This window comes from Zea mays, chromosome 8, assembly GCF_902167145.1.
Source record: "Zea mays cultivar B73 chromosome 8, Zm-B73-REFERENCE-NAM-5.0, whole genome shotgun sequence".
Lineage (NCBI taxonomy): Eukaryota > Viridiplantae > Streptophyta > Magnoliopsida > Poales > Poaceae > Zea > Zea mays.
Genome location: NC_050103.1, coordinates 108,050,212 through 108,070,248, shown reverse-complemented (window position 1 = coordinate 108,070,248; position 20,037 = coordinate 108,050,212).

Here is a 20,037-nt window from a genome sequence, read left to right as displayed (position 1 = left end):
TTACTTGATGTTGCATGAGGTAAGTTACTTGTTTCATAGGATGCTTAAATCGAGCGACGGTTGAGAAAAGATGCTACAAATGGTGTGAGGACCATGCGGTAGATGATGATGGAGATGATGCTGGAGACGATGCTGGTGGAGATTCAGCATGTGTGGATTCTGCTGTTGGTGGAGATTCCATAGCTGGGTCTGGATCTTCTCGAGTTAGGAGAACGAGGAAGTTGCATTTTGTTGGACCACCGCCAGAGCTTCCACCCGAGTCTCAAGTTTTGATAAATCCAAGTGGAAAGTGAGTGGCATAGTCTTTGTTTAATTGTTACCACAAGTTATGCATTTATTTCTACATTGTTTTGTGCTTGCAGGACTTGGATCGATGACTCGTTCACATGCACAGGACACTACAGACAGGTGAACATGGTCCTTGGTAATCTTATTCGTCTCCACTGGCCTGGTCTTGTGACTTTGCCTAGTGGCGAGTCTATCCTCACCACCAGGGGAGCATTATCGCTATGGTGTGTGTAGAACGTTTGGCAACACAGGCACTAGTTTGGGGTGCATTATGGGTATGATTTTTCTTTACTAATTTTTCTATCTCATTTTTTTCTAATGGTTGCTTGTATGAAATAACGCTGTTTTTTGCATAAACGATACAAGTTGCCAGAAAATGGGTCATATGATCTGAATGCTCGTTACGTGTTTGAGTATAATGGGAACGATGTCGTTGCAGATGTGTAGGCGTTTCGGACCCGCGAGGACCGTCAACCGACCAGTGAATTTGTTGCTGCGTGTCCCTGCCCAGATGGGTTGATGCAAGATGGAACACAAGAGGGAAATGAGGCTTATGTTATCTCCCACCGGGGTGCTCGTAGTAGGGGTTACAAGCGTCGCGAGAGAGCGAGGGCGAGAGCGAGAGAGAGAGTCCCTGCGTGCGTCCATCTCTGCCTGTCTCGTCTGCCCCGCCTCCCTCTATGTCAACGTGTGCCCACGTGAGCGTGTGTCAACGTGAACCTATCTCCACGTACGTGTTGTCAACATGACTTAGGAAGGCCCTGGACATCCCCTTTTATAGATGCAAGGAGATGTCCAGCTGTACAACGGGGTGTAGCTATGCGCTACGTGGCTGGCGGGGAAGTGCCTTGAGCCATGTACACGAGCTAACGTGGCCGTCGGAGAAGTGCCTTGAGCCCTGTAGAAGCACAGCTGTCGGGCGGCATGGATCCTGCTGACGTTGTCTTGCTTCCATAAGGAGCTGAGAACCCTCGATGTCATGGATGCACGCGAGGAACCATCATTACTGGCTATCGGAGTAGTTTGATGTGACTCCGGTCTTGTTCCTTTGTAGCAAAGGATGGCTAGCTACCGGTAGGGTAATGATGTCTCCCCTGTAGCGTAGTCGGTCCGAGGCCCAGGTCGGGCGAGGCGGAGACTCCTCCCGAGGCTGGGGCTGGGCCGAGGCATGGGGTCGGGCGAGGCGGAGGCCTTCTCTCGAGGCCGAGCCTGAGGTCGAGGCCTAAGGTCGGGCGAGGCGGAGCTCCCTACTGCGCCCGAGGCTGAAATCGTGGGAGATCGTGACTCAGTTTTACCCTGGTGGTTGGCACAGTAACCGGAGCGGGGTGAATAGCGTTGTTTTCCTGTCAGATCGGTCAGTAAAGGGGCGAAGTGACTGCGGTCACTTCGACCTTGTCGACTGAGGCACACGTGTCAGGATAAGGTGTCAGGCGATCCCCGCATTGAATGCGCATGCGATACGGTCGGCTGGTAAGGCTATTTGGCCAAGGTCGCTGCACGACATAGTCTGCCCGAGCTGGGCTTCGGGCGAGCCGAGGGTGCGTCTGCTGACTGAGGGGACCCTCGGGCGAGGCGTGAATCGGTCCGGGACTACTGTTCCCGCCCGAGGCCGAGGCTGGGCTCGGATGAGGTTGCGTCCCTTGGTAGACGAGGCCCTGACTTGAACCGCGTTTTATCAGTCGTGTCTAGGAGTATTGGGGGTACCCCTAATTATGGTACCCGACAGTAGCCCCCGAGCCTCAAAGCGAGTGCGGGCACTCGCTTGGAGGTTCTGCCGGATGTTTGCAAGGGGACCGGCCCTTCTCGGTTATATTTTGTTCCGGTGGGTGCGCGCGAGCGCACCCGCCGGGTGTAGCCCCCGAGGCCTCGGAGGAGTGGTTTGACTCCTCTGAGGTCTTAATTCTTTTTGTGATGCCTCGGTCGGCCTTGTTGTTCCCTCATGCGGCCTGGCCGTAGCCCAGGTGCACGGTCAGGCTCCGAGTTTTCACGCTGGTTTGTTGACGTGGTCAACGGTTCGGCCGTAGCCTGGTGCGAGAGCAGCTCCCGAGCCTCTGCACGGAGCGAGAGGACGATCAAGGACCGTCTCAACTTTTATTGTATGCCCCTTCGTCGCCTCTCCGCAAGGAGGAGGGGGGAAAGCGCCATGTTACCCTCGGGGGGCACCGAACATGGTGTTTCCAGTGAGTTGCTAGCGGGTGATCCGAGTGGACGCCGGAGCCCCATTCGATAAGGGTCGGGTAGTGGCCCAGAGGCGCGCTCCAAAAGTACCTACAGGTGATTTGCCGGACCCGGACCCATTCGATAGAGTCCGAGGGCTCGGTGCCTCCCTCCGGTGGGATTCCGTTACAAAATCGTTCCCGCTGGTCTCGGAAATGTCCTAGGGTACCTCGGGAGCGTAGCCCGAGCCTCGGCCATGTAACGGACGTACCCAGGGTCATCCCTAACTCTGCGTGCTCTGGGGCGGCTGTCAAACCCTTCCGAGGGGCCAGCCTTCGAACCCCTGATAAGTAAAGGGCACAGAGCCCGAGTGCTCTGGGGCGGTTGCCGAACCCCGGAGGGCGCAACCTTCGAACCCCTGATCAGTAGGAGGGCTCGGGGCCCGTTTCCTTCGCTGGGAAGGATCCTTTTTCGAAATATCCCCTTTCCCGGTCCCTATGGCAAGAGAGAGAGAGGGAAAGAAAGAGGACATGAATTTAAATAAGGTGGCGCACCTTTTTTGACGCGGCCATCATGACAGAGGTGAAACGACGCCCGCTTCTCCTGCCGGAGGTGTCGCTTGCCCTGCCAAGGAGTTAATGCGATGGGACGGGCGATTCGTGGGGCGTCTGTTGCGCGTGCGCGAGCCGTTCGAGGAATGGAGCACGAGTGCGTCATCTTTACTCCGTGGGAGAGGGCTTCCCTGCCGCTTCAGGAGAGGGTGCGAGCCTGTAGGTGATTGGACCGCTGCTTCTGCCCGTCTGTTGCTGCAATTACTGTCGGCCCACCTCTGGTCATATCAACCGTCGTGCCTATCCCCGTGGCTGACTAACCCATGATCGTTGCACTCAATTGGCACTGTTGGGTCACGCGCAGGGCTGCCTCGAGTCGCGGCACTGGTTCTGCAGTCGAGTAGACGCGGCATTAGCGCGAGTGGCGGTGCGGTTTCCTTGCACGTAGTAACCGTTGTGCCGGTTACATGACATGTGGGCCCGGGCCTCCATGCTGGACCGCCGGATGCGACGAAGCCGAAAGGGTGCACAACCGTGGTGCGGTTGCATGCCTTCTGCGTGGCGGTCCGCCCTTTCGACCGCTGGTTTCGGCGAGGATGGGGGAATGCTTGTAACTGCGGGGCGGTTATATGCTTCGTGTGCGGCAATTTGGCTTCTTCCGTTTCGAGTCAGCTCGCATGATGTGTGGGACCCAGCCCTCGCGTCGGAGGTGAGAACCCTGGAGCACGTCGGTGGAGACTTTGTTCGTGATGCTTGGGGGTGCGAGTGAGGAGATCTGCCTTTAAAAAGGGATCGACCCCCCAGGCAGTAGACATGCCTTCACACTCTTCGCATTCGTTGCGCCCTTCCACCTTCCGAACCCCCAGATGGGGTGCACCTGCGTTGCCTTCTTTTTGCTGCTGTTTGAGGAGCACGACCCCGTGGGGGTTGGCGCTCTTCAGTCATCGTTCGGCTTCAAGGATTTTCATCAGGCAACCCGGCTGTAGTCCCCCCGTCGGCGGTCACCCAGGATGATGACCGTAGGCCTCGTGGTGGGGAAGAGCGAGTCGAGCCGTGGCCTACCCCCTACCCTCAGCTTCAAGGATGTTCATCATCTGTGCTGGGGAGGAGGGTGCACCGAGCCGAGGTCCGCCTCGGCGTGGGCAGCGGCTCGCTCCTTCCCTCAGTGATCGGGGGAGAAGGGCGTCCGCCGTCCGTGGCGCTGGCAGCTGCTGCGTGTCTGGCTCCCCGACCTGAGTGGCTCTGGCGCTGCTTCCGGTGCCACCTCCTACCGCTGGGGCGGAGCGCGGCTGCCCGTCCACCGCTCGGGTGTCGGTCGCGTCGTGCACGGGCCGACCACGTCTAGGTCCTCCTTGCGCTGTCGGCTGCACCGGGGGGTCGCACAACACGTCGTACGCCACGAGGGCGGTACTCGTGTTCTGGGACGGTCCTGTTCTCATTCTTCTGGTGAGGACGGGAGTGAGGACCTGCCGGTGCGCTTTGGGGCGGCCGCCGCTCGCCGGTGCGGTGTTGGTGGGTAGGTGGTCACTGTCGTCGATGCTGAGGTGGTGGTCGCCATAGGTGAGGCTTCCCCTTGCCGAAGCGGTTGCCTCCGCCGACGAGACCGTCAGTGCCACCTGCGCTCCGGACCTCCGCCTCTTTGGCTTTAATGGCTGGTTCTCGTCCCCCGTGAGGGGACATGAACGAGGGCCTTTCAGCAGGAGCGTTTGCCCTAAGGCCATCGCTGCTGTTGTCTAGCCGCCCGAGGCGGAGGTCGTTGTCGCGCTGCCGGTGCAGTGGTTGCCGGCGAGCCACCTGGAGTTTGTTATCCTGCAGGCCTACTGGTGTGGAGGTTGTTCATTCCTGCGGGAATGGACCCGGAGTCCCATTTGTAATGGTACCCTCTTGAGAGCGAGATGTAATAGCTTTAAGTACTAAGACATCTGTTGTAGGTCGGGACAACCGTCGAGGGCGCTGCCGATGTCTAAGTCTAGGTACCATTGTTACCCCAAGTACGTGTGTTTGTTCTTTGTGGCTGCTGAGGCCTGAACATTTGGGTATAAAGACGTGCTTCTTTCCTCTTGTTTCGAGCATTTGGACTTGTTCGTCGGTAGCAGAATCACTTATCCGAGCGTGAGCTACCTTTCGCGGAAGGTGACGAGTGAGGTATCCGTATCCCGGAGGCGTAGGAGTCCCTCGGCTCGATTGGCCTTGCCGTTCAAGGTCTCTCTCGCTCGTCATTCGGATTCTGTTATCGATGCAGTCGAAAGGCACGAAAGTCGTTTTGGCGAAAAACTTTTCCGAGGAAAGTTTTGACACAGAGGGGGCTTCCCCCTTTCTAGACCCGAGGCGACCGCTCGGGCCGGGACCCTTGCGGAGGGTCTGGCCGTGGTCATCGGGTCTGCCCGGTCTGCCTGAGCCATGGCCTCACAGCAGCGTGCCCGGGCCGAGGGTATGCTTTGGCCGCTCTGCGACTTTGTTTATGTCTCCATTCTTCTCCTTTAATCTGAAGAAAGTTGTCCTGCTGGCTGCAGGGTTCGAGACGGCTCTTAACGAGGCCGTCAAGAACTGCAAGGCGCTTGCCGAGGCGGTTGAGCAGAAGGAGGCCGAGCGTGTGGCCATGTCCGAGGCCATCTCGGCTTTTTGCCAGGCCTTCGGCCTCGACGGCGTCTCCTCGGGTAGCTCCCCCCAGAGTCATCTGCGGGCCTTGGGCAACCATGTGCGCATCAGACTCCGCGGGGCGCTGCACCACGGCGTTAGGCGGGCCTTCGCCGTGCTCGCTTCCCACTACGACGTGGATCTGGAGCGGGTCAGCGAGGGGTACTGCTTACCCAACGATGAGGAGGCTTCCTTAGCCGAGGTCCAGAGGCTTGACGCGGCTGTTGAGGGCCCGAGTGCGGCACTGGCTTCCTCCTTTGAGGTGGAGATCCTTCCGCCCGTGTCGCCATCTGAGGCCGTGCCAGATCCTGCCGAGGGTGGAAATGACGCCGAGCGTGCTGATCCTCCCCCTGCCGATGTCTGAGCCTGCAAGAACAGTTTGCTTGAAGTATGCGTATGTTTTTTGCGGCTGCTGAGGCCAAAACATTTTTATTGTCAGGTTATAAAGCTGCGTTTTCCTCTCGTTTCGTGTATTAGGACTTGTTCGGTAGCAGAATCGCTTATCCGAGCGTGAGTTACTTTTCGCGGAAGGTGATGAGTGAGGTATCCGTATCCCGGAGGCGTAGGAGTCCCTCGGCTCGGTCGGCCTTGCCGCTTACGTGTTCTCCCGTCGTTTTTAGGATTCTGTTATCGACGTAGTCGAAAAGGCACGAAAGTCGTTCTAGCAGAAAAGTTTTCGAGCGTTAGGACTTGTTCGGTAGTAGAATCGCTTATCCGAGCGTGAGTTACTTTTTGCGGAAGGTGATGAGTGAGGTATCCATATCCCGGAGGCGTAGGAGTCCCTCGGCTCAGTCAGCCTTGCCGTTCAAGGTCTCTCTCGTTCGTTTTAGGATTCTGTTATCGACGCAGTCGAAAAGCGCGAAAGATGTTCTGGCAAAAGATTTTTCTGAGGAAAATTTTGACGCAGAGGGGGTTCCCCCCTTCTAGCCCCCGAGGGAGGGTCGGGCTTTGCCGAGGCAAGGCTGATCCTTCCTTGATGGTTAGACTTTATTTATGCATGTAAAGAAAGCGAGATACAAGAACGACTTGAAACATTTTAAGGGTAAAAGCGACGTAGCTGTTGGATGTTCCAAGCGTTGTTGTAGACCTCACCTTGATCGTTGGCCAGCTTGTATGTCCCAGGCTTCAAAATCTTGGCGATGATGAAGGGCCCTTCCCAGGGAGGAGTAAGCTTGTGGCGCCCTCGGGCGTCTTGTCGCAGCCGAAGTACCAAGTCTCCCACTTGGAAGCCTCGGGGCCGAACCCTTTGGGCGTGGTAGCATCGCAGAGACTGCTGATACCGCGTCGAGTGTAGTAAGGCCACGTCCCGAGCCTCTTCCAGCTGGTCTAAGGAATCTTCTCGGTTGGTATGGTTGCTTTGGTCGTCGTAAGCCTTTGTCCTCGGGGAACCGTATTCTAAGTTCGTGGGTAGAATGGCCTCGGCCCCATAGACTAGAAAGAACGGCGAGAAACTCGTGGCCCGGCTCGGCGTCGTCCTCAGACCCCAAACCACCGAGGGTAGCTCTTTTATCCACCGCTTGCCGAACTTATTGAGGTCGTTGTAGATCCTCGGCTTTAGTCCCTGCAAAATCATACCGTTGGCGCGCTCCACCTGCCCATTTGTCGGTGAAGTCCAGGAACTTTTTCCCAGTGAACTGCGTGCCATTGTCGGTGATGATGGAGTTTGGGACCCCAAAGCGATGGATGATATTTGTAAAGAACGCCACTGCCTGCTCGAACCCGATGCTGGTTAAGGGTCGGACCTCGATCCACTTGTAGAATTTGTCGATGGCGACCAGCAGGTGCTAGAAGCCCCCGGGTGCCTTCTACAAGGGACCGACGAGGTCCAGACCCCATACGGCAAACGACCAAGTGATGGGTATTGTTTGCAGGGTTTGAGCGGGCAGGTGCGTCTGTCTCGCGTAGAATTGACACCCTCGGCAGGAGCGTACAATCCTTGGAAAAGTTTTTCGCCACACCCGCCGGGTGTAGCCCCCGAGTGTATTTCTTGTAACAGCTCTTTTCCTTGGGCGACGGATATGCATCGTTGGAGAATGCCTGAGGGGCTGCGATGGTACAACTATTTTTCATCACCCAGTAAAACGAATGACTTGGCACGCCGAGCCAGTCGCCGAGCTTCGGCCTTGTCGAGGGGCAGCTCTTCTCAGAGGAGATATTGCAGGTACGGGGTCTGCCAGTTTTGGTTTGGCGCAACCCCATTCCGCTCTCCCTCGATGTGCAAGGCCTCGCCCTCGGCGGCCGAGGGTACCTCGAGCTGGGCCGAGGTCTCGTCGGGTTCGGGCGCGTCGTCGAGTTTCACGGATGGTTGATATATGTCCCTGGAGAAGACGCCCGGGGGAACCGTCGTTCGCCCCGAGGCTATTTTAGCCAGCTCATCCGCAGTCTCGTTGTACCGCCGAGCAACATGGTTGAGTTCCAGCCCGTGGAACTTATCTTCCAAGCGCCGGACTTCGTCGCAACAGGCCTCCATTTTTCGATCGCGGCAGTGGGAGTTCTTCATGACTTGGTCAATGACAAGCTGCGAGTCGCCCCGAGCGTCGAGGCGCCGGACCCCTAGCTCGACGGCGATGCGCAACCCGTTAACCAAAGCCTCGTACTCGGCCACGTTGTTTGACGCCGGAAAATGGAGGCGCAACACGTAGCGCACATGTTTCCTGAGGGGTGAGATGAAGAGCAAGCCAGCACCTTCTCCTGTTTTCATCAGCGACCCATCGAAGTACATGGTCCAAAGTTCGGCCTGGATTGGAGCTGTCGGCAGTTGGGTGTCGACCCATTCAGCCAGGAAGTCTACCAAGACTTGGGATTTTATGGCCTTCCAAGGAGCGAATGAAATCATTTCGCCCATGAGTTCCACTGCCCATTTTGCTATCCTACCTGAGGCCTCTCAGCGCTAGATGATCTCTCCCAGGGGGAAGGATGACACCATAGTCACCGGATGAGACTCGAAATAGTGTCGCAACTTTCGCCGCGTAAGAATTACTGTGTACAGTAGCTTCTGGATTTGTGGGTAGCGGATCTTGGTCTTGGTTAGCACCTCACTGATGAAGTAGACCGGCCTCTGGACGAGCAGTGCGTGCCCCTCTTCTCGTCTCTCGACTATGATCGTGACGCTGACCACCTGAGTGGTTGCGGCTATGTAGATCAAGAGGGCTTCTCCCACAGCGGGGGGCACCAAGATGGGTGCATTAGTAAGGAGTGCCTTTAAGTTTCCGAGGGCTTCCTCGGCCTCGGGGGTCCAAGTGAAGCGCTCGGCCTTCCTTAAGAGGCGGTACAAGGGTAATCCTTTCTCGCCAAGGCGCGAGATGAAGCGGCTCAGAGCCGCAAGGCATCCCATAACCCTTTGTACTCCTTTTAAATCCTTGACGGGTCCCATGTTGGTGATGGCTGCGATTTTCTCCGGGTTGGCCTCGATGCCTCTTTCGGAGACGATGAACCCCAGGAGCATGCCTCGGGGGACCCCGAAGACACATTTCTCGGGATTGAGTTTTACGCCTTTTGCACACATGCACCCAAAAGTCACTTCGAGGTCGGAGAGGAGGTCAGAGGCTTTCCTTGTCTTGACAACGATGTCATTGACGTAAGCCTCGACCGTTCTGCCGATGTGCTCCCCAAACACATGGTTCATGCACCTTTGGTAGGTTGCACCTGCATTCCTCAAGCCAAATGGCATAGTAGTGTAACAATACATGCCAAAGGGTGTGATGAAAGAGATCACGAGCTGGTCGGACTCTTTCATCTTGATTTGGTGATAACCTGAATAGGCGTCGAGGAATGGCAGGGTTTCACACCTAGCAGTGGAGTCCACAATTTGATCGATGCGAGGCAGAGGGTAGGGAACCTTTGGACATGCCTTATTTAAACCATTGTAGTCTACGCACATCCTCCATTTCCCACCCTTTTTCTTTTCAAGCACAGGGTTAGCTAGCCATTCGGGATGGAATACCTCTTTGATGAACCCTGCAGCCATCAGCTTGTGGACCTCCTCGCCTATGGCCCCGTGCTTCTCTTCATCAAAACGGCGCAGATGCTGATTCACGGGTCGAGCACCGGCTCGGATATCCAGCGAGTGCTCGGCGACATCCCTCGGTATGCCTGGCATGTCCGAGGGACTCCACACAAAAATTTTGGCATTTGCAAGGAGAAAGTCAACGAGCACTGCTTCCTATTTGGGGTTGAGCTCGGAGTCGATCCTGACTTGCCTGCAGGCGTCGTTGATGGGGTCGAGGGCGACGGTCTTAACCGCCTCGGCTGGTTCGAAGTTGCCGGTGTGGCGCTTCGCATCAGGCGCCTCCTTGGAGAGGCAATCCAGGTCAGCGATGAGAGCCTCGGACTCGGCGATGGCCTCAGCGTACTCCACACATTCCACGTCGCACTCGTAAGCATGGCGGTACGTGGATCCGACGGTGATGATTCCCTTGGGGCCTGGCATCTTGAGCTTGAGGTACGTGTAGTTGGGGACGGCCATGAACTTGGCGTAGCATGGTCTTCCCAACACCGCGTGATAGGTCCCTCGGAACCCGACCACCTCGAACGTGAGGGTTTTCCTGCGGAAGTTGGAGGTAGTTCTGAAGCAGACGGGCAAATCAAGTTGCCCAAGGGGCAGGACGCGCTTACCGGGGATGATCCCGTGAAAGGGTGCTGCACCGGCCCGGATCATGGACAGATCTATCCCCAAGAGCCCTAGGGTCTCGGCGTAGATGATGTTGAGGCTGCTGCCTTCGTCCATGAGGACCTTGGTGAGCCTAGCGTTGCCGATGACGGGGTCGACGACGAGCGGGTACCTTCCTGGGCTCGGCACATAGTCGGGGTGGTCACCTTGGTCGAAGGTGATGGGCTTGTCGGACCAGTCTAGGTAGACCGGCGCCGCTACCTTCACCAAGCAGACCTCCCAGCGCTCCTGCTTGCGGTGCCGAGCCGAGGCGTTCGCCACCTGTCCGCCGTAGATCATGAAGAATTCGCGGACCTCCGGGAACTCCTCTTCCTTGTCGCCCCCCTTCTTGTTGTTGCCTTGGTCCTTGCCACCTTCTGCCGAGGGTCCCGCCTTGATGAAGTAACGCCAGAGCATGTCACACTCCTCAAGGGTGTGCTTGACGGGACCCCTGTGATAGGGGCACGACTCCTTGAGCATCTTGTCAAACGTGTTGACTCCTCCGGGAGGCTTCTGAGGATTCCTGTGCTCGGCAGCAGCGACGAGATCCGCGTCAACGGCGTTGCGCTTTGCTTGCGCCTTCCTCTTGGCCTTCTTTTTCAAGCCACGCTGGATAGACGCCTCGGAGGCGTCTTCCTTCTGTCTTCCCTGAGGCTGCTTGTCCTTTCGGAAGATGGCTTCAACCGCCTCCTGACCAGAGGCGAACTTGGTGGCTATGTCCATCAACTCGCTCGCCTTGGTGGGAGTCTTGCGCCCCAGTTTGCCCACCAGGTCCCGGCACGTGGTGCCGGCGAGGAATGCCCCGATGACGTCCGAGTCGGTGATGTTAGGCAGTTCGGTGCGCTGCTTCGAAAACCGCCGGATGTACTCTCGCAGGGATTCCCCTGGCAGCTGGCGGCAACTTCGGAGATCCCATGAGTTCCTAGGGCGCACATACGTACCTTGGAAGTTTCCCGCGAAGGCCTTGACCAAGTCATCCCAGTTAGAGATCTGCGCAGGAGGCAGATGCTCTAGCCATGCCCGGGCAGCATCGGAGAGGAAAAGGGGGAGGTTGCGGATGATGAGGTTGTCGTCATTCGTCCCTCCCAACTGGCATGTCAGTCGGTAATCCGCAAGCCACAACTCCGGCCTTGTCTCCCCCGAGTACTTGGTGATGGTAGTCAGAGCTCGGAATCGGGCCGGGAACGGCACCCGTCGTATGGCCCGGCTGAAGACCCTCGGACCTGGCGGTTTGGGCGAGGGGCTCCGGTCCTCCTCACTGTCGTAGCATCCTCCGCGCCTGGGGTGGTAGCCTCGGCGCATCCTCTCTTTGAGGCGGGCTCGACGGTCGCGGCGGTGCTGCTCGTCGCCGAGGCGATCCAGGGCCGCAGGCGTCCCGTCCCGCGTGAGTCCGGTGCGGACCGAGGTCTCCCGCATGCGTCGGGAGGATGTTGCGTGATGCTCCGAGGGGCACCCCTGCCTTCGGGAGGCAGAGCTCTCGGCTCATCGGACCGCTGCGTCTTCCAGGAGACCCTTGAGTTCGCCCTGGATACGCCGCCCCTCAGTGGTGGATGGCTCCGGCATTGCTCGGAGTAGCATCGCCGCTGCAGCTAGATTCTGGCCGACACCGCTGAAAAGCCGGGGGCAGCCCTGCCCTGGCATTGTCAACGATATGGCGCTGGACGTCTCGGGCCCGATGACGCGCTCCTCCGGCAAGTGCTCGGCCTGCCCACTCCTGCTCGATGTTTTGTCGGAGCTGCACAAGCCGCCCCGCTTCTTCGTCGAGCTTGGCCTGCATCTCGCGGAATTGCTCGAGCTGTGTGTCCTGACCCCCCGCAGGGACTGGGACCACAGCTAGCTCCCGCGGGATGTCAATGCGAGACGTAGGCACAGGGGCGTTGTAATCTTGCGGCATGCCGAGGTGGTTGTCCTCACCGTGATCCCCCTGATCGATGTGGAAACACTCGCGACTTGGGTCGCAACCCTCGTCGCCGAGGCTGTGGTCATCGTCGGAGCAGCCGGAGAGGCAGTAGTCACATGCGGACATGAAGTCTCGCATGGAACTGGGATCACGGAGTCCGGAGAAATCCCAACCGAAGTCGGAGTTGTCGTCTTCCTCGGAACCCGCGAGTCCGGAGGTTGAGACGGTCGTCAGTCGGTCCCAAGATGACCACATATGGTACCCCGGAAGGTTAGGATATGCCTTTACGAAAGCGCTTACCGAAGCGGGGTCGCTTGGTGGATCGAAGCTGAATCTAAAAGGAACAGGGTGGAAAACGGACGGTACCTCTTGGTCGATGGACAGTGGGGAAGTCGCGTCGGGGACGGACTGCACCGCTATCTCAGGTACGAGGCTAACGCCCAGCAAGTCCTTCGCGAGGGTGTTGGCGTCATCAGTCCGCTTGGGGTTGGCGCGTTGCGGGGAAGCGACACCCGTCGTTGTCTCATGTGCGAGGACAACACCCGACATGGCCCCCGCAGGGGTGCCGGCGTCGTCGACTCGCTCTGGCCCAAAAACCGACGAGGTGCCGCTTCCTGCATGGCCATGGTTGCCCCATCTCCTCCTCCTCCAACGAGGAGGGTGGCGGGGCAAACCCGGGTGTTCCTCTTCTGCCACGGTGGGAAGTCGTCGTCGAGTTCGCCGCCGCCGGGCGAGCCGACGACCGTCGTTGCTGTCGTGCTACGAGGGGAGGAGTACCATGTCGTAGCTGTCGTCGCGGGACATGAACTCGAGACTCCCGAAGTGGAGCACCGTCCTAGGCTAAAGAGGCTGCTGGAGGCTACCCATCTGGAACTCAATGGGAAAGTGTTCGTTAACACGCAGCGAGCCCCTACCTGGTGCGCCAACTGTCGGCGTTTCGGACCCGTGAGGACCGTCAACCGACCAGTGAATTTGTTGTTGTGTGTCCCTGCCTAGATGGGTTGATGCAAGATGGAACACAAGAGGGAAATGAGGCTTATGTTATCTCGCACCGGGGTGCTCGTAGTATGGGTTACAAGTGTCGCGAGAGAGCGAGGGCGAGAGCGAGAGAGTCCCTGCGTGCGTCCGTCTCTGCCTGTCTCGTCTGCCCCGCCTCCCTCTATGTCAACGTGTGTCCACGTGAGTGTGTGTCAACGTGAACCTATCTCCACGTACGTGTTGTCAACATGACTTAGGAAGGCCCTGGACATCCCCTTTAATAGATGCAAGGAGATGTCCAGCTGTACAACGGGGTGTAGCTATGCGCTACGTGGTTGGCAGGGAAGTGCCTTGAGCCCTGTACACGAGCTAACGTGGCCGTCGGAGAAGTGCCTTGAGCCCTGTAGAAGCACAGCTGTCGGGCGGCATGGATCCTGCTGACAATGTCTTGCTTCCGTAGGGAGTTGAGAACCCTCGACGTCATGGATGCACGCGGGGAACCATCATTACCGGCTATCGGAGTAGTTTGATGTGACTCTGGTCTTGTTCCTTTGTAGCAAAGGATGGCTAGCTAGCGGTAGGGTAATGATGTCTCCCCTATAGTGTAGTCGGTCCGAGGCCTAGGTCGGGCGAGGCAGAGACTCCTCCCGAGGCCGGGGCTAGGGCCGAGGCCTGGGGTCGGGAGAGGCGGAGGCCTTCTCCTGAGGCCGAGCCTGAGGCCTAGGCCTGAGGTCGGGCGAGGCGGAGCTCCCTGCTGCACCCGAGGCTGAACTCGTGGGAGATCGTGACTCAGTTTTACCCTGGTGGTTGGCAGAGTAGCCGGAGCGGGGTGAATAGCGTTGTTTTCCTGTCAGATCGGTCAGTAAAGGGGCAAAGTGACTGCGGTCACTTCGACCTTGTCGACTGAGGCACGCGTGTCTGGATAAGGTGTCAGGCGATCCCCGCATTGAATGCGCATGCGATACGGTCGGCTGGTAAGGCGATTTGGCCAAGGTCGCTGCACGACATAGTCTACCCGAGCTGGGCTTCGAGCGAGACGAGGGTGCGTCTGCTGACTGAGGGGACCCTCGGGCGAGGCGTGAATCGGTCCAGGACTACTGTTCCCGCCCGAGGCCGAGACTGGGCTCCGATGAGGTTGCGTCCCTTGGTATACGAGGCCCTGACTTGAACCGCGTTTTATTAGCCGTGTTTAGGAGTATTGGGGGTACCCCTAATTATGGTACCCGACAAGATGCAATGGGACAGGGCAAGTGATGATGACTGGCCGATGCCGAAGACCAAGGCGGACTGGTCATCAATTTACCTTACGGAGGAGATATACCTTGAGGTAAACAAGTTGTTGCCTCTTCTATCTTTTTTACTGATTCTTGTCTTGGGTACATGTTAATGCATCAATTTGCTTGAATGAAAAACATTTCATGTAGGTGTTTACGACTTGGATGGCCACTCGATTAGAGGATTATGGGGCCTTGTGCAGGTGGTGGGCTTCCCCTGAGTTTCGCACTATTTTCGAAAGGAACAGGGGAAACCGTGATACTGAGTCGTTCCACAACTACAGCGGCGATGGACATGTGCGTTTGGCAAATCGAATGGTATGTCATAGTATGTTCTAACTTTGAAATACTTAGAAATGTGTCATTCTAACTTGTATGTATAGGAAGTCAAAACCGGTAGTATGCACATGGATGTGGAGGTGTATATGCAAGGGCATAGGGGTTCCGATCCTCAAAATCCTGATGTTTTATGCACTCAGATAGCCACCGACCGTCTAGTGAGTTTTTGGTACTCTAGTATGTGTTTGTGCATCAACTTGATGATGCATTTATATTTGGTATGTTTGCCTCTAGGCTTCATATGGGCAGGAGATGGTTCAGCGCCATTGGCAGGACTACGACTGGAGGACCCAGCCTATCGACCCTCAGGTTGCATATGCTAGCGAAGGAGGACAAGCCCATGGACGGTGAGAGTATTTCATTTGGATTTTGAAGTTATGCTCATATGCTTGCGATTGAATTGAATCATGGTTTACTCTACTAAGTCCATGGTTATCTCATGTGCATGTGTTACAGGGCTTTGAGACACCTCCCACTTCAGTTGCCGCACTTGTAGATGCATCTAGTCAAGACGACGCCTCAATTTCTTGTATGAACAACATTTTCAACTGCCAGTCCAGCCGGAGGAAGTGCCTACAACACCAACCAACTAGGTGACGGATATGTGTGACAAATGTTTAATTGTGTTTGATTTCATACTATATGTCAATGTCCATGTCAAAGACTATGTGAATGTGGATTTCGAACTATGTGAATGTGGATGTTGAACTATGACGATATTTGAATCAATGTGGATTCGAAACTATATGTGATGTTGCAATGTGTTTGTGAATGTGAATTGGTGTTTGTGAATGTAATTTTGAATGTGATTTCCTTGTATGAGAGTGTATGTGTGATAATTTGGAAAATATAAAATCTGTGTATTTTTGTAAATGTGAAAAATGAACAAAAAAATAGGGGTTTTTCTGACCTTTTTGGAAACTGTTATGTCCGACGACCTTTAATAGCCATCGAAGATAAGATTGTCCTATGTCTGACGGCTACTAAAGGTCATCGGTCTTTAAACCGGTGACAGCCAACAGCCTTCATGTAAGCCGTCAAACATAATGTGTCTTATGTCCGACGGCTTGCGTAGGGGCCGTCGGAACTAAAGGTGTGGGGCCAGGCAGCGACTGTTATGGCCGTTAATGGCTACAAATGTCGATGGCACTTTTCGGCCGTCGGACATAAGTTATGTCCGACGGCAGCCGTCGAACATAAGTCTATTTCCGACCTATTAAGGCTGAGGGACAGCTACCGTCGAATATAAGTCGAAAGTCGTCAGAAATAAGCTATTTTCGACGGTATATACCTTATTTCCTATGGTTTTGACCCTCATAATTTTTTCTTTTTTACTGTTGTGACGGGGTTCATTGTCCCAACTATAATATTTACATAGATTGCATAGCTCTCGTCGCTAATTCATGTGCCACCTGATTTATATCCCTAATGCAATGCTTAGTTGATATATCGTGGAACCCACTCCATATGATATTAAAGTCATCATACAAAGCGGCTATCATGTAGACCCCATCGATTTTGATGGACTCTGGTGCCACCGCTAGAAGAAGTCCATACCTTTGGAACAGAGTATTTCTCCGGTGTATCTCTCTAGGGGCGTATCGGATTCTTGATATGAGTGATAACTTTGTCGCCTTTCTACTGTACTACTTGCCGCAACATGAACTTGCATTGAAAACGGTGAACACGAATTATTTAAAAAAAAACTGTTCGCTGTTGCGGCTGCCGCTGTATAATTTGAACACAATGTCACCGTAGACTCAACTGCGAACCGCTTCTGGCTAAAGCCAACGCAACCTGAACCTTTTGTCCACCTGAAAACATTGGAGCTCGTAGACCATCCCATCGTGGGTGCTACCTGTTGGTGCGAGGTGGAAAGACAGAGAGGATAAGCCGAGATGTAGTAGCAAGAGTCCAAGCAATTAAGCAAGGCTGACGGACAAGTGCGCCATGCCATGCCGGAATGCAATTTCTTGCACCACGCGAGCTAGGTGGGCTCCGCGCGCGCGCGCACCTCGCACATCAGCACATGCGGGTGCCGGCCGGGGGGCTGGGAGAAAACGACGATCAGTTCCATCTTGATCGGCATCCATGACATTGCCATCCATGACCATGCATGATGATCCTCCTCTCCCTTCGAGGCTTCGAGGACCCTTCCTGATCACGTGAAGCCGAGAGGTTTCGGCGGGGCCGGCCGCACGTCCACCTCGCACACGAAGGCGTGCAACGATGCAAGTCATTCTCCCTCGGCCATGCATGGCATTTGCGCACGCGCGCGCGGATCCCTAAACTTAATGCGTGCAGCGCATTCCCCTCGATCTGTTTTGCTTCGGTTCCTTACACTACAGTAAACGAAGAAACATCCGACGGCCTCCTTATCTCCGACGGATCTGTACGAGGCCGTCGGAGATAAGGTTATGTCCGACGGCCACAACCGGCGCTCGTACATAGGCCTTATCTCCGATGGCCTCGTACAGAGCCGTCGGAGATAAGGTTATCTCCGACGGCCTCGTACCGAGCCGTCGGAGATAAGGCTTTTTAACGCGCGGATCCGACCCGCGCGCCTTCATTTTCACTCGTCCGTTTCTCTCTCTGCCGCCACCGCCGTCCCGCAACGAGCGCCATCGCCGCCACGCTCGTCGCGCTCGGTCGCCGCCCCGCCCGCCGGAGATAAGGCTACGTGCTCCGGCCGCAGCCGCCCCGTGGTCCGGCCCGTGCTCCGGCCACCGCCCCGAGCTCCGCCCCGTGCTCCGGCCGCCGCCGCCGCCCCGTTCGCCGGTCGCCGCCGCCCCGTGCTCCGGCCAACGGCCCCGTGCGCCCGCTGCCCGCCCGTGCGCCCGTCGCCGGCCGGCTCTCCAACCCGCTAAGTGAGTATACTTAATTAGCAATTTTGTTTATTAAAATTGTATGCTTGTATTAATGTATTTGATTAGAATTGTATGTTTGTATTAATGTATTTGATTAGAAATGTATGTATGAATGCATTTGATTGTTTAGTTTGTTATGTCCGACGGCCAAAATTTGATTACGTAATTAAAGTAACTTGTTTTAGTTTATTTAGTGGTACTTTAGATCATTTAAATTTTTAATTTCCGAGGGTAATTATTATGTCCTCGGAAATAAGGTCATTTTATATGATTTGTCATTTATAACAATGTTATTTCGTATGTAATATTGTATTGTAGTTTATTAGTTTAATTATTTAATAATGCACGATGATTATAGTTAATCATAGTGTATCGTAGTGTGAACAAACGAAACCTAGGCGTCACCCGTTTCGGCCCAACACACCTTACAAGCGACGCATGTGAGGTATGTTGGGTCGGAATTGTCCCTTTATTGGACAGCCTCGGGGTGACCGACAGAGTCCGTGTTTATGACAAAAGCATGTGCTCCTGCTTAGTTTCGACAGCATAACCTCTCTGTTCTCCAATTGCACCATTTTTAGGCGTGCGATTGGAGAACAACGGGGTTATGCTGCCGAAATTTCGCACGACCACATGTCTTGTCATAAACACGGTCTCGTCGGTCACTCCTGGGTGGGTTTAGGACCTATCCTTTCCTACAGATGTAGGGGCGTGATTTCTTCGTAAAAACGGATGGTCCGTGCATTACTTATCTAATTAAGTTAACGTCTCGTATCTAGTATGGAGGAGAATCGTCGATGGATGTATGAAGGTTGGAAGAAAAGAGGTGCTCTATCAAGTGAGTGGGTGGCCAAGACTGACGCTTTTCTCGACCATGCTTTTGCTCGGTCAGAGACTGGAACCGATGTTAGGTGCCCTTGTAGCAAGTGTCGGAACATTAATTTCCTTGACAGGAGGACTATGTCGATACATATTTGCAAGAACGGTTATATGCCAGGCTATGAGGTGTGGGTGCACCACGGTGAGGACCCACCTCCTCGTATTGTATCGGAAGTTCAGTCACATGAAGAGGAGGACTACGATAGGATGGAAGAGATGCTTGACGATGTACGCCATGAGTTTCTAACCATCGATTCGGAGAACCCCGGTCAACCCACCGAGTTTGAGGATCAAGCTACACCTGAGGTTCAGAAGTTCTTCGAGCTCCTTAAAGCTGCCGAAGAGCCGTTGCATGAGCACACAAAAGTGACCGTCCTTGTATTTGTGACTCGACTTATGGCTATTAAGTCTAAGTTTGCATTCTCAAACAACTGTTACAAGGAACTTTTGAACTTGATCAGTGATGTACTTCCGGAGAATCACAAGATGCCAAAGGACATGTATCAGTCTAAAAAGCTGTTATCTGGCCTCGGTATGGACTACGAAAAAATCGATGTCTGTGAAAATAATTGTATGCTTTTCTGGAAGGAGACCGCAGGTGAGAAGAAGTGTACTGTATGTGGTGAGCGTAGATTCGTTGAGGTTGAAAACGACGATGGTTTGACCGTGACTACGAAGATTGCACGTAAGCAGCTTCGTTACATGCCTCTCATACCTCGGTTGAAACGTTTGTTCATCTCCAAGAATACAGCCAGACACATGAGGTGGCACAAAGAAGGGGTACGTGAGAATCCAAATGTCATGGTGCACCCAGCTGATACAGATGCATGGAAGGCACTAGATGCTTTTGATTCCAGCTTTGCTGATGAAGTGCGGAATGTCCGCTTCGGTTTGGCAACAGATGGTTTCTCGCCATTCAATCTAACTGCAACGTCGTACTCATGTTGGCCCGTCTTTGCTGTTCCATACAACCTTCCACCAGCTCTTTGCATGAAATATGAATTTATTTTCTTGTGTCTTATAATACCTGGTCCCGATCATCCTGGAACAAAGATCGATGTGATGATGAGACCCCTGATTGAAGAATTGAAAATTTTGTGGGAAGGAGTCGAGGCGTACGATTGTTACAAGAAACAGAAGTTCAACTTGAGAGCCGCGTTTTTATGGTCTATTCATGATTTTATGGCTTATGGTATCTTTGCTGGATGGAGTTGTCATGGGATTTTGACATGTCCTATATGCGTTGAAGACACTTTATGCTTTCGACTAAAGTTTGGTGGAAAGATATGTTACTTCGATTGCCATAGAAGTTTTTTGCCAGAGGATCACCCGTTCAGGTTCGATAGGAACGCTTTTAAAAAGGACACGATTGTGACGAGGGGACCACCCAAGCGTCTAAGTGGTCCAGAGATTCTCGCGAGACTTAATGATTTGAAACTAAACGAACATGGAAATCGTTTTGAAGGTTATGGAACCGAGCATAATTGGACTCACAAATGTGGTCTATGGGAACTCCCTT